We start from the raw sequence: 14,133 nt of genomic DNA, 5'->3' as shown, positions 1-14,133 counted from the left end.
GAGGACATGTACTGGGTGCCATTATGATACCACATGGCACAACACATGTGACCCAGATCCCTTGGGCTGTGTAAGAATTGTGTTTTGGGTTTCACGATACACAATGCAAACTGAACAGCACCACAGTGTAGAAAACCAGCAGACGCTTTAAATGAAGAGCTAAAAACTGACTCAGTGGGAGGAAGATTTGAGGAAAATTCACAATGAAATTCAGATTCAGTGTTGTTTTACTTTATGCCCATGACTCACAACTGAAAGCTGTATATTAAAATGAAACTTACCTGTATTTAGGGGTAATTAGTAAATGTTAGCATGCAAACGCAAGAGTGAAGTGGGAACATTATACGACCCCAGCTGTGTAAAATGTAATTACAAGAATGCAGTGATTTGCAAATCTCATACACTGATTTTATTCATCTTACTATTTCATAAAAAAATATTAGCTCATTTCGAGTTTGATGACAGCACACCTCTGAAAAAGTTGGGACGGGGGAACAAAAGGCTGGAAAAGTAAGACTTACTACAACAAAACAGCTCTGTGTGCAAAAATCAGTATTGGATGCTCGTGATCTTTGGGCTGTCAGGTGGCATGGCATTAAAAACAGGCACAATTCTCTCATGGAAATCACTGCATGTGCTCAGCAACACTTCCAGAAATTACTGTCTGTGGACACGGCTCACCGTGTAGATTAAAGCTTTATCATGTAAAGAAGAAGCCAAATGTGAACATGAATGCTGCCCAGCAAGATCGCATACTGCATCTATTACAACAGCATGGCTTCACAGTAGAAGAGTCTGCCTGCAGTCCAGACCTTTCACCAGTTGAAAACATTTGGTTGCATCATGAAACTAAAAATATGACAAAGAAGACCCAGTTAGAAGCCTGTTCCCAGTTAAGTAATGCTGGAAAAGCAAGAGACAGCTGTGGACATTTAAGTGGAAAACTTGTAAAGCACCCTCTCTTAGGAATCTTATCACTGAAAAAGGATCTAGGTCAAACGTGTGAATATAGAGCAATGAATGGGGCCCGTGGTGCCAAAGGAAGACAGCAGCAGGTAAAAGAAAATCAGTTCATCTCATATTTAATACATTACTTCTATATGGGAGCAGAGCTGAGTCTGAGCCTTGTTTGAAGTCTCCTAACCTCATTAGGAGCTGGTTTGCTTTTGGGGAATCCTGTGCATGCCTGTGTGGAGTAAGACTCTAAAGGAGCGGGTTTGGATGCTTCTTTGATGTTCACATCAAGAGACTGTGTGTTTCTTGCCAGGAGAATGGTCCATTGTGGCTGCAAAATTCATCTTCTCTGAACTCACTCACAGGAGCAAACACAGGCACAAGAACAACACATCTAAACATCAGATTTTTACATAACACACAGTTTTATTAGTAGTGTTGACAATATTTGCAGCAGTTATTAATGTGAAAAATCCGGGGTGAAGCAACAGCTCTATTGCAGATTTTATTTCTATCTTTCTCATGTAGTCTCTTTAAATAGTTGGTACATTGTAATGCAGCGGTGAACAGTTATCCTGGATAAAATGCAGTGTCTGTTTTGGTAATGACATGCTCTCTAACAGCAGGTGTTCCCGTCTTGCTGGGATTACAGAGTTTGTGCAGGATGGAATTTTTCTCCCTGCTCAATGTCAAAGTCACGACTCTCTGAGGAAAAGTCTTTGAATGGATAACGAATTCTCTTTACGGATAGCTGTTTGTGCTGGAAATTGCCCGTCCATGTAGTGCAGTTCCACATTAGAGAGAAATGTTGAGGGTGATAAGAGCAAAAAAAAAAGAAAGATGCGAGTGCATGGCTTTTTTTTTTTTTTTTTTAACTTTTAAAGAAGGCTGCAGACTAGTTTATTTCAGGATGGTAATAGCTCCTGTGGTTTATATGTCTTGGGAGAAAAACTGTTGAAAACTGAGCATTACTAAAACATTGATAATAATCTTTCTGTACTTTTCATTTAGATTCACCTCATGGTGCTTTGACTGCACATCTTTTCAGACTGTGCCTCAGCTTCTCTTGCAGGGATTTACTGTTATAAGCATGCCAAATGTCCTTGAGTTTAATGGTTGCTGAGAATTAAAGAAAGTAACCTGAGTGCTGCATCCATCTCTCATCTTCATGCTATATCTGAGTGAGTGAGCGACACACAGAGAGAGAATAACAGCCCTCCCTGATGCCATCCATCCATCTGCACATGAAGGGAGCACCCATTTTCTAAAAGTAATAACAGTGAAATGACTGAAACTGCATCCCGAGTGACTGAAAACGATGACGTGCGGGGGAGTGAGAGATCAGTAGGCTAATTTTGATGTGTGAAATAAGAAACCTGTTTGTTACAGCTTGCTGGAGGCTTTAAAGACCTTACTGGCGTCATCAAGTTGGACAGGTGCAAGCCGACAAGTAAATCTATATTTTTCAGTGTGTCAGCTGAAGTAAGTCAGCTTTTAGTAATCTCCTTGGATATATTAACGCTATATTATTTAAAAAAAACAAAAAAACAGCACAGTGCGTGCAGTACCTGTAGGCAGGCCCTTCTTAATGCTCTTCAGCAAGTTCAAGTTTGTATGGAAAGTTTTTATGTAACATGAGAAATATGTATTATTACATATTATTATTAGTCAATGTGGATGGAAGGGTTCGCAGCGTACATAAAATAGGTTTTACATCAGACAGTTAAAGCATACAGCACAGCACGGTTTTCAAACCATTTTGGGCCTTTCGTGTGTTCGTGGTTACGAGTCTGTGTCATGTGACCTGATGTCAGTTCTTCCAGTGATTGTATTTTGACAGCCTGTTGCAGCATATGGAGCAAGCATGCAATTCATTTATTATTAATTTTTTATAAGAATGCCTCCAGTCTGCTGTGAGTTCAGATCCAGTACTGTTTAGAAGTAGGGCAACTTTTTCTCTGAAGGACTGGTTGGTTTCCAAAGGCCTCACACACAGTGAAGCACTCACAGAACTTATGCCCAACATACTTTTTGTTTTCTTTGAAAGATTTATAAAAGATTTAAGTCTGACACAGTCTTACATCTAAAGATAATATGTCATAAGTCATAGTTTGTTTGTTTTTGATTCACAGTGCCTCTAAGTCTCAGTAACTAACACCTTAGTTAAATATGTTTGTTTCCGCCGTGTGAAAGCTGGACAAAAACTATTTCTAGTTTTTAAGCCCAGAAAAAAACAATTTATAAAATGTAGTTGGTTTGTCAGAACAAGTAAAGAATCTGTAAGTAACATATTTGGATTATATATTGACTATTGAATAAAATTATTATGTTTGCTGTGGACTCTTGTAGGTTGGATGAGTTCAGGTACCTCCAGTGAGCTCAAAGTAGCATCTTTCTCTCACATCCTCATATTGACCTTAAAGTCCATTAGTTCCCATGACCTTCAAAAACCTTTTATCATATTGCGTTCTTTTGTGCCGTCCTATTGGCACATCACGGTGATGCTCTTTAGAAACTTTATAATACCGGACAGTTAATCTTGATAATGAGGCTTTCAGTGCCTGTGTAAGAGGTGCTCAGTCTTAATTTATAAAACAGGCTCAAGTTTGACAAGATTCCTCTTCTTGTTTGCTGTGTGGATTAATCCTGTTGTTTGTTTTGCAGGTTTTTCGGTTTGTACCTCATCTGTAATTCCCTGTTGCTGCAGTTCTGCAGTATTAGTTGCAGTTGTATCACTTTCAGAGTCAAAAATGCAAATCAGAGAAGATATTCATGAGCAATTTAACTGGATAAAACTTCTAATGGTTATCATTTGAGTCACTAAGCTCACTTTTTTGAATATATATATATATATACAACAAGATAAAGCAAAACATGCACGTGTTTGTGTGATGTATTCAATGGCTCAGTGGCTGTTAAATACATTTAAATATTTCATGTTCTTTTTGTTTGAAGCATGCAATATTTTATACCCTCTTCTAATGCCAGGACTGTTTTTCCAAACAATGAGGTGTCAAAGTTAATATTTAGCACATTTTTAAAAGAAGTTGCTTTAATACGAGGAGTGATCAAAAAAACAAAACAAAAAAACACAAAAGCTTTACCTCGTTTAAATTTGGACCTCTCTTTGACCTCCCAGATGTGATTGAACTCTTGATCATGGCTGATGAGCTTGGGTGGGAGATTAAATGCATCTCTGTCTGATGATGAGAAGATGTGTGTGTCTGTGTATGATGCAGAATAATGATAATGCTACAGTATTTAAGACAGGAAATTATGCACATTTTGGATCAAATGGCCACCTACATCTGTATCCACAATGTACAGCAGTGCCATAATTGATGCTGTCATGGCAGTTTCATGTAGTCTTTCATGACTGCTGCATTGTGACTGGAAGCTAGGAGCAGCTTGAAACCAGGTTCCCTCTGACTCCTACGGTGGTTTCAAACAGGGCCGAGGCCGGCTTTAGATGATTATTCTGAGAAAACAGCAACCAACACAGAAAATGAACTGAGATCAATACTCTGCTAGCCTCTCTTTCATGATGGCATGATGGGGGGTCGTGTAACATTTGTGGCAGCTAATGTCATTACTGTAGCGTGACAGGTGTCAGAGCCAAAGCCAAGGACAAAATAATTCAGAGACCATTAGCAGGAGTGATTTGTTTGGGTGTACAGTAATGAGGTGAAACAAATGCTTTTTATTCTTGGTGGTATCTCATTTTCTTATGATCTTTTGATCTCTTCTAACATTAAGAAATACTTTATTTTTTACCCATAGCCCCCCCCCAAGACCTTATGTACCTAAATAATTCAACCTTGTGGCGCTCGTTCAGATTTCTTAAAGCACAAAAATCTAGCGGTGATACTTTTGTAAAACAGATCACACAAAGCCCCAGATTTCCAAGCGTGCAACTGATGCACAAAACGCTCAGTATCAGCCTCTGTGGGATATGAGAGGTGCTTCAGTCTATGAGGAGGCTTTACAGGGAAATGCCATCAGCGGCAGCCTGGAAGCACTGAGTCCAGCTGCTGTGGAGAATCTCTGCCTGGAATAAGTGGGGAGATTACAGATTTCCAGAAGTGAGATATTTAAAAAGGACATATTTAAAAATATGATGAATTGGTGGGATGGATGCAATGCTGCTCATTTTTCAATTTTTAAAATTTTTTTCTTCTGCAGCTCTGGTGATGGTTAGCAGGTACTATAGGTACAAATTTGATACAAGGTCAAGTACAAATAGGTGTCCTCAAGAAATTAAGGTGTGTAGAAGAATCTATATTTATTACTGATGCTCATTAGGGAAACAAAGACTAGATGCCATTAAAAAACAACAAAAAAAACTTAAGCCCCTCCCATTGTCCATGCAAAGAGGTCCTAGGCTGAAACTATTTTCTGGAGAATTGATAATGAAAAGCTAGATAATTGTCTGACTGCCTTCTTGCAATACTACTGTGACATGTTGCTCACAATAATGATGAAATCATGACACCACAATTTTGCAATACCCATTACAAGATAATTACCTGTGATACATCTCTGTATCTGTGTAACTGAGACAAGAAAAGAAAAAAGTCATTAATATATGTCGCATAATCATTAATAATGAATCAGTTCAATTATTCTGTCTGATTTGCTTTTGCTCTGCTGTTTAAAACTGTCTGTTTTCCCCGTGTGTGTTTCTTCTTCTTCTCTTTTACCTTCTGTTCACTTGACCTTTTGACACCAACACAAGGCGTTGTGAAGTATTGGCTGGTAAGTCCAGGGCAGTTTAGAGACACAAGATTAATACAAAAATATCAGTATACTCCTGATCAAAATCTGAAGACCAGTTAAAAAATTGCAAGAATTTGCATTTTGCACTATTGGATCTTAAGAAGGTTCTAAGTAGAGCTTCACAATGCTAAAAGAAGAAATCAGCACAAGAGACAAAAACTTTTGAGCAGGGAATTTCTTGAAAACTGCATTTACACTCAAACATGATTTTTTCAGCTGTGTGAATGCCTTGGGCTCTTTTTCATGTTCTCTGAGCCCTTCCTGAAGAGCTTTAGCAATGCGGCGCATTCATTAGACTGCTGGGGGTGGATACTGCGGACTGGGAGTGCTGTTGCCATAAGGGAGTGCACTTGGTCTTACAACAATGTTTAAGTTGGTCATACAAGTCAAAGCCAAATGCCAGGACTCAAGGTTTGACAGGAAAACATTGCATTTGTAGTCGATTTTATTCACATCAGGGGCTTTAATTTTGTGGCTGATCAGTGCATGTATGAGTATAGATCCTTTAATCAATACACACCTCTGTGTTGTTTTTCTTTATGCATGGGCCATTGATCGGAACCCATTCATTTTCAGGGTGCCCAGCTGCAAAACAATACTGTAATCTCAGCAGTAGCTTACAGTACTGCTGCACTAAAGCTCTGCAGTCCATTTATATAAGATACTACAGCACTGTGCAATTATAGCCAGGAAATGATGACCATAAATTTAACACACACATATCTATAATCTTTTGAGGAAATACACAGACACACACACACACACACACGCACACACACACACACACAGTGTGATGGAGTGATGGAGAAGCCAGAAGAAAAGAGCTGTGTGACGTAAAAGTACAGAAAGTTTTTAATATGAGCCAAAATACTGCTGAAACACATCTGAGATGTTAAACTACATTTGTGGGATGCAGAAAATGAAATGCCAGTCCCTCCAACCTTCCTCAGGAGGACCCCGGCTCTCCTACTAAAAGAAAAATAAGTGCAGTGATGTTGATTCCTGCAGTGACTGCTGTTCTTCAGCCTGCAGAAACCGTCCTACAGCTGCTGCACAGGCGCTGAAACTTTTAGTGTCAGAAATGTTGCTTTGGTCAAGTGTTTATCATCCTTATTGCTGTCAGGGAATGTTTACAGCATCTTGGACAGAGGAGATGCCAGAGTGTCAAACCAGCAACCTTCAGGTCACTAGTTAGTTAGTTGCTCTAACTTGTGGTTTTGTCCTCATTCAAGTAGCCCACCAGTTACTTCCAGCTGCCCACCCAAAGAGCCTCACAGCATTATTTTACTTCTTTGTGGGTGGCTCAAGGATACATGGACATGTTTTCTTTAAGAAAAATAATTAAACAAATGGGTCGTGTGGTGGTTAGTGCTGTTGCCTCACAGCAAGAAGGTCCTGGGCTCGAGTCCACCTCGGCCGGCACCTTTCTGTGTGGAGTTTGAATGTTCTCCCCGTGTTTGTGGGTTTCCTTTGAGCATTCTGGTTTTATCTCATGGTCCAAGGACTAAATTGCCCACAGGTGTGAGTGTGAGTGGTTGTCTGTCTCTGTGTGTTAGCCCTGTGACAGGCTGGTGACTCGACCAGGGTGTAACCTGCCTCTCACCTTATGACAGCTGGGATGGGCTCCAGCACCCCTGCAACCCTTACAAAGATATGCAGAAGGAAATGGATGAATGAAACAAACCCCAATAACATTACTATTTTGGCAGTGCCCATTGGTCAGAAACAGCTGTTGTTGCTAGGCAACAGGAGCACCTGATAATGCTGTTCCGCATGCTTCAAATTTTAAAGAACATTCAGTAAAACTCTGATGTCACCAAATCGCTTAGTTTCAGCACTTTTCAAAGAAAACAACAGGCAGACAGCACACAACTGTACAGCACCTCAGCTTGCAGCAGCACAACCAAAGCAAACTTTGTGACGAAAACACCATCAGCTGCTCCCAGCGTCTATAAGGTAGCTTCATTTCCCCTGTTACAAATTTCTTCCTCTGATTTAACTTTTTCTCAATTGATTTGGTGTATTTCTCACAGCAGAAAAGTGATTTTCACCACTCTTAATGCAGTTCTCCAAACAGTTAAAGCTTTTTTCATAACTCACACTCACCTGTGCAAAAGGCATCAGAATTTTTTGTATTTAGAGCAAAACCTTATGAAAGAGTACTGCAAAAATGTGGGCCTAATGCAGAGTAAAACATGCTGAGACACAAAATGAAATGTGAAGGATTTATTTGACACATTGTTAATTTCTGAAGTGATTTTGTGAAATATATGCATGAGAAAACAAGGAGAGCCTATACAATATGAGAACATGGCATCAACTACTTTGAGTGATATATATTTGGTTGGTTGGTCTGAAAAAAGTTTGAGGTAGTTTAATTGAAACAGTAACGCAGTGCTGGATAGTATTCAGGAAAATGAGAGATGGAGAGGTGTGAGTGACAAAAGCACAAACAGTTTTAGGACAGAAGTGAGAAGCGCATCAATACAGTAACAAATATCTTCAGTAGTGAAACATGTGCATAAACAACAGCAGAGTGTATAAAAACACTGAGAAATGCTAATGTGGGTGAGGAAATGCCTTCCTGGTGAGGATGACTTTTCTGCTGTGAGAACTGCTCCAAATCCATTGAGAAGAAACTGTAACAGCACTTTTAAAAAAAAACAAAATATATAAATATATTTTCATGGGAGGCTAATAATTCTGTCCTTATCTGTAGCTCCACTTCCACGATGAAGAAGCCAAAATTCACTGCAGGACTGCTGAGGGCCTCACCGTTTAGAGTCCTCCAGGCTGACGACACCACATTTACAGAGGAGCCAGAAGAAACAGAACACATGAAAGCATCCACAAAGGTAAAGGACTTTAACTTTTATTAATATTTACATTGGACACCAACATGTACTGTAACAATATACCTCAGACATTATACAAGGTATTGTGGTGTATAAAAGCCTCCCAACAGTATCCATAAATAGAACAAATAAAACAAAACAATTCTTTATGAATAAGTAATGGAGACTATACGACACCCAAGAAGAGACATAAGGAAATCTAACACATTATCAAATGACTCCTCTAGATTTTAGACACCTGCAACTGATATGTTTCGTTGCTTTTTCATTATTTTCCTTTTTATTATTTTTCTTTGTCTAAATACGTGTTCACCTGTTTTGTTTGTTTTTTGTTTTGTAAAGGACTTCTTCAAAGAAGTTAAGAAGAATTTACAAATCCAGTTAAATGAAGCAAAGAAAAAGATGACGGCCAAATGGAAGCAAGCAAAAAGGAAACTGAAACCTGACGTCAGCGAGGAAGAGCAGCCGCTTCTGTCCAACATAGAGCTCCAATAACAGAAGAAATCCACAACCAACAAATGAAAATGCTGTGAAGTCCTCTTTCCCTCCTCGATTCCTCCTCCCTCTCTTCCTTTCCTTCTCCTTTCTTTTACTCACTCCTTCACTCACCCCTTCTCTACACCTTCTCTCATCTCTCTCTCTCCTTCATCCTCCTCTCCTCACCACTTTCAAGCAACACAGCATTAAATGAATATCATCAAATGTACAAATTTCAAATCAAAAAAGAATAAATTGTATTTTGAAAACATAAAAGGTTATACTTCATTTATCTCAATTGTACACCAGAGTGGCACAAAGAAGTCACACTTTTCAAACTGAGAGTTTTTGGTTTATTTTTCTTTTTTTAACAATCAGTCACGTCTGCCAGAATCAGAGGCAAAAAGATGTTGCCTCCCCTTGTTCTAGTCATCTCTGCATCCATGTGGAGAAGACTCGAAGTACTTATTTTGAAGGATTATCTAAATAACCTTTAACTTCTGTGGTCACTAGCACATAGAAACTGTACAGAATCTCCAAAATCTGATATTTCAAAAGAAAAATTCATAAAATTTGCCCATAATATTTATTTTCATCAAGCCATGCGTGCATGGGTTTAACTATTCAGCTGATAAGACTAAAATGTTTTTTACAAGGAAAATAGTTGGTGAAAGAATCAAGCTAAAATTACATGGACGAGAGTTGAAAAAAAGCTTTTAAAAAATTAGTTTATTTTGGGTTGTGGTTTGATGAAAGAGTCACACAGGCTGTGCATCCTCAAAAAGACAGTAGACAAGTGCAAGAAAGTGTTAAAATGACGAGATTTTTATTTGGAAGTGACAAACAGGAATTGTCTGAAAACCGTACACACTGAGTTAATCAGGTCAGTGTTAGATTACAGGTGTGCAGCAGGGTTATAATAGTTTTGGATTTTACATTATCGTTTAGTTTTAGTTCGTTTTTACTTTTTTCCCCCTCTAATTCAGTTAGTTTTAATTAGTTTCACTTGTTTTTATTAGTTTTTAGTTTAGGTTTATTGCTTAGTTTTAGTTTAGTTTTGTTAGTTTCAGTATTAGTTTTAGTTTTTCATACTTTGTCAGGTGCAAGATACAAAGCACAAGAGTGACTATTGTGTAATAAAAACTCAAGAAAAGTGTCCGACCTCATGTCCGCATTTATGCTTGTGTAGCTGGATTGTGGTTGTTCCTCACTCTTTGTGCTCAGTTTTTTTGGCTGCAAACATATTTGTCCCTGTTTTTTCACTTTCTTCAGTCCCTCACGTCCATTCCGATAATTTCAGCAGCCTCCCTCCAGGAATGTGCTGACATTTGTGAGTCCTTATATTGATGCTTTGATTATTAGGCCTGATTGTTATTCTCTGACTGATAAAGTAGCCGGAAACGGACAAGGACGGAACAGGATAATCCCAACATTGTGGCTGCGTGGACCCGACCAGTAGTTACTTTTCTCCGGAGGTGAACGTCAGGTTACGTCGGTTCAGAGCGACTCTGCCACTTTCTCGTGCACACGCACGCACACAGCTGCCCGACGGCGCTCCCAGCTTAAACTCAGAGAGCGGAAAAATGATCAAGCCACAAGTCTTTAAAATAAAATGACAAACAAGAAAAGAAAGTCATTTTATCTATAATTTCAGGTAGTTTTAGTTAGTTTTTAAACTCACAATACAGTTTTAGTTAGTTATCGTTTTTTCCTTTTAATTGTAGTTTTTATTTATTTCAGTTAACGACAATGTTTTTTCAATTTCAGTTTTCGTTATTTCGTTCGTTTTCCTTAACTATAATAACCCTGGTGTGCAGCATATACTTCAGCAGCAGGAACAAGTCTGTTTAAACTGTGGATATTGGTCAACTTCAGTTTTCTACAAATTCACTGCCTACAAGTATAAATACTGGAACTGGAGGCCAGTTTTGTCTGGAGGTACACACATCAGTGTGATGGAAAGTCACCGTCTCACCCTGTCCTGAACCAGCTGCCTTAAAGAACCAGGGGGAAATTAAGAGGAGCCTGATGGGAGGGACTGAAACAGCTTTCTATCAGGAGATGAGATAATCTGAGGAGCAGCGCGCGTGCACACATTCACACACACACACACACACACACACACACACACACACAGTTGAACATGATGGATGTTGACTTGGATATGGAGTTTTAGAAAAACGAGTGTTAAGCTGTGTATGTAAAGCAGTTCCTTTAGCAGATTGTCTTGGCTGTGTGTGTGTGTGTGTGTGTGTGTGTGTGTGTGTGTGTGTGTGTGTGTGTGTGTGTGTGTGTGTGTGTGTGTGTGTGTGTGTGTGTGTGTGTGTATGAACTGAGGCATTACAGCCAGGTGGGGGTTGTGTGTGTGAGAGGACTACAGTGTCTCAAGGACAAAGTCAGTGTAGAAGATGCTGCAGGAGGAGGAGGTGACAGATCACAGCTTGTCAAACTGAGCAAAGTGGCTTGTGGTGCTGTTAACATAAATGATGTATGCACTGATATATCTATCCACAGGCTTATTGTTTACCCAACAGCCTTGTGCTGAGAGCTGATGAAGACTTTATGGTACAGGTACAAACTCAGTTACAACACTGATGCTTAACTACTGACACTGCAGTACAGCAAAAACAAACTGTCATATGGCTTTTTTTTCTTTTACACTGCTGTGTGGGTTGGTAACAGTAGTCAGTGATGGCAGGATAGATTTTTCATCTGCATTCATTACCCCCCCTCCCCTCTGTTCTATCCTTTGAGTCTCGTTTTCCGTCTCATTTGCCACCTCCTTTCTTCTCCTGTGATTCTCCTCCTCCATCACACTCTGGTTACTGGCACAAACAGGGGGAAGCACTGCTGAGACAAACGAGACGCTGCAGCTGCCTGTTTCACACTTTTAATGGGCCAAGACGCACACACTGGCATGTACCCACACACTGTAGCCCTCTCTTTATTTCTTATTCTTATGGTGTCTTTGACCATTGCAGCTGAGTCTTTCTGCCTAATATGCCAAAGCCTTATTCAGTAAAGGAAAAGGTGTTTTTTGTTGCTTTTTTTTTTTTTTTTGGTGCAGTTGGACATTTTTAGTTTAACTGGACCAGAAATTTGTGGAGTCATCAATAAAAACAAATCAGAAATCATAAAAATTGAAGCCAGACTTCAAATGTCTTCTTGCAGTTTGGAGATAGAAACGGAAACAGAGAGGGAGGCAGCAAATGGGCAGTAGACAGAGGGAGGTGATGCTGGAGGTGGCAGCCTGTGTTTGTGTAGCAGGACACTCGCTGTTTTCCACTTTGTTTGCAGATCAATACAGAGCACTTTTCTACCAGTGACCCGCTTTAAACGTATTGAAATAACAAGAGCGCAGCACCATACCCTATGAAGGCTCTCTGCTGCAGTCCTTCTCAAACATTCACATTATTTTGATTGCTGCTCCCTGGCTACCTGTGTAGATTTTCTGCAAAGGCTCACTAAAGTTTTTCTATTGGGATGTTTTAATTTCCTGAATCTATATGTCCAATTGAAGTTAAAAAGCTGTTGTTACATAACTACAAACCATGGCAAGATTGTGTGTATGTGTGTATATGTATATACACACATATCTCCTTCCTCTCTTCTTCTCTATCTCCTTCCTCCATGCCTGTCAGACCTGGCATAAATAAATAAAATAAAAATAAACATACAAACATTAACAAGAGTAGCCTGTAGAAAACTTATAGCGCTCTTCTTGTAAAAGCAAATATGTTTGGTACAACAGTGCATTTGGATCATCATTCTGATTGCAAAAACTGGCATACAGGACAGGCTAGAAAAAAGCTGTAAATGTGTAGCATGTGATGCATGATAAAAACTTTTAGTGGTCCAGCAGGCACACGGAAACATCGACGGTCATGTTTCTTGAAAGTAGGTTATCTGTAAAGAGGGTTTAGCAGTGCTCCACAGCAGATAATGGTCAGGTTTTCAGCTAACAACAGCTAAATGGTGAACCCCATTCGCCCACTCATACGGCGCGTTTATTCCAGCAAAAATAGAAGAGTCCTTAAACGTTGTAAACAATCATCAGTGTTTGCACAGTGGTTCACAGTGATCCTGCTGTTCTATGCTGGGTAATATTTAGAAATATGCCTACCATCAAAAAGCATTCAATTTGAGGTTTGGAGTGACCAAAGCCTGCTGTGGGACAGTGCTGGCAGAGATCTGCTGCATTTGCTGCTGTACTGTTCAGGTATCAGCAAATGCACTTGCTTTTATGACAGGATGGCCTTGGCTAATGGCAGATGGCCTTCACAGTGCGTATCTAATTGCACTGCAATGGTTCGATGTATTTTTCAACCACCCTGTGCCTCAGGAGAATAGTGACTCTTTGATCTGTGACCAAATCAGCCACCCACAATGCAGGAGAGAGAAGCATTTTAATGCTGACGCAGGTGCAATACTCTTACCATTTGTCACACTGTAAAGTGTCATTAAAAACAAACAGCTGCAATAGGCAGTTTAGTGGCTGCAGAATAAAACTAAGGTGTTATTATTGATTATCAGGCTGAGTTGGAGACAATTTTCATTGGTTAGGAATGTTTCTAGTTTCAAACTGGGAAGGAGAAGTAGAACTGAGTTTACTTGTTCAAACTGGGAAAGAAGTTTGCACAACACAGGTGTCGACCTGTGCACGATTTTCTTTCTTTTTTTTTTTTTTTGCATTTCATTAACAGAGGAGTGTTTTTTTTTATGAAATCTTAAAGGCAATAGCAGCATAAATGTGATATTTGAATGTCAATTTTAAAGTTAGATTAAATTGATCTTTTTTTAATGTTTATATTTCAGCACTGCTGTGCAGGATGTCCAGGAGGTCTTAGAATTTCCCCTTAAACTGCCAATTAGTCCCACAAAGCTGTGCAAACTATTGACCTGTGCTGTTGAACCCTAAATTACGTCTTCAGTTGACTCCCCCTGAGGAGAAAAATAAGCCCGTCTCAGATTAAAAGATCTTCTTTCCCTCGTGGTTTGTCTGGCAGCCCATTAAAAGTGTTATTTCAGTTTTTGAAAGTGGACTGGAAAAGTGTTTGAACCACTTTTATTC

General features: G+C 39.4%; 1 long non-coding RNA gene across 1 annotated transcript; it reads left to right on the top strand.

Annotated features, from left to right (window-relative positions):
• The first annotated feature begins 7,564 nt into the window (after positions 1-7,564).
• LOC115792823 (uncharacterized) lies at positions 7,565-9,306 on the top strand. The gene is made up of 3 exons (XR_004021073.1): positions 7,565-7,686; positions 8,450-8,585; positions 8,928-9,306. It is a non-coding gene; the product is annotated as an uncharacterized LOC115792823 (long non-coding RNA).
• The last annotated feature ends 4,827 nt before the right edge of the window (positions 9,307-14,133 follow it).

Source organism: Archocentrus centrarchus, chromosome 15, assembly GCF_007364275.1.
Source record: "Archocentrus centrarchus isolate MPI-CPG fArcCen1 chromosome 15, fArcCen1, whole genome shotgun sequence".
Taxonomy (NCBI): domain Eukaryota; kingdom Metazoa; phylum Chordata; class Actinopteri; order Cichliformes; family Cichlidae; genus Archocentrus; species Archocentrus centrarchus.
Note: the sequence above shows the minus strand (reverse complement) of the source record. Positions and strands in the feature narration are given on the sequence as shown.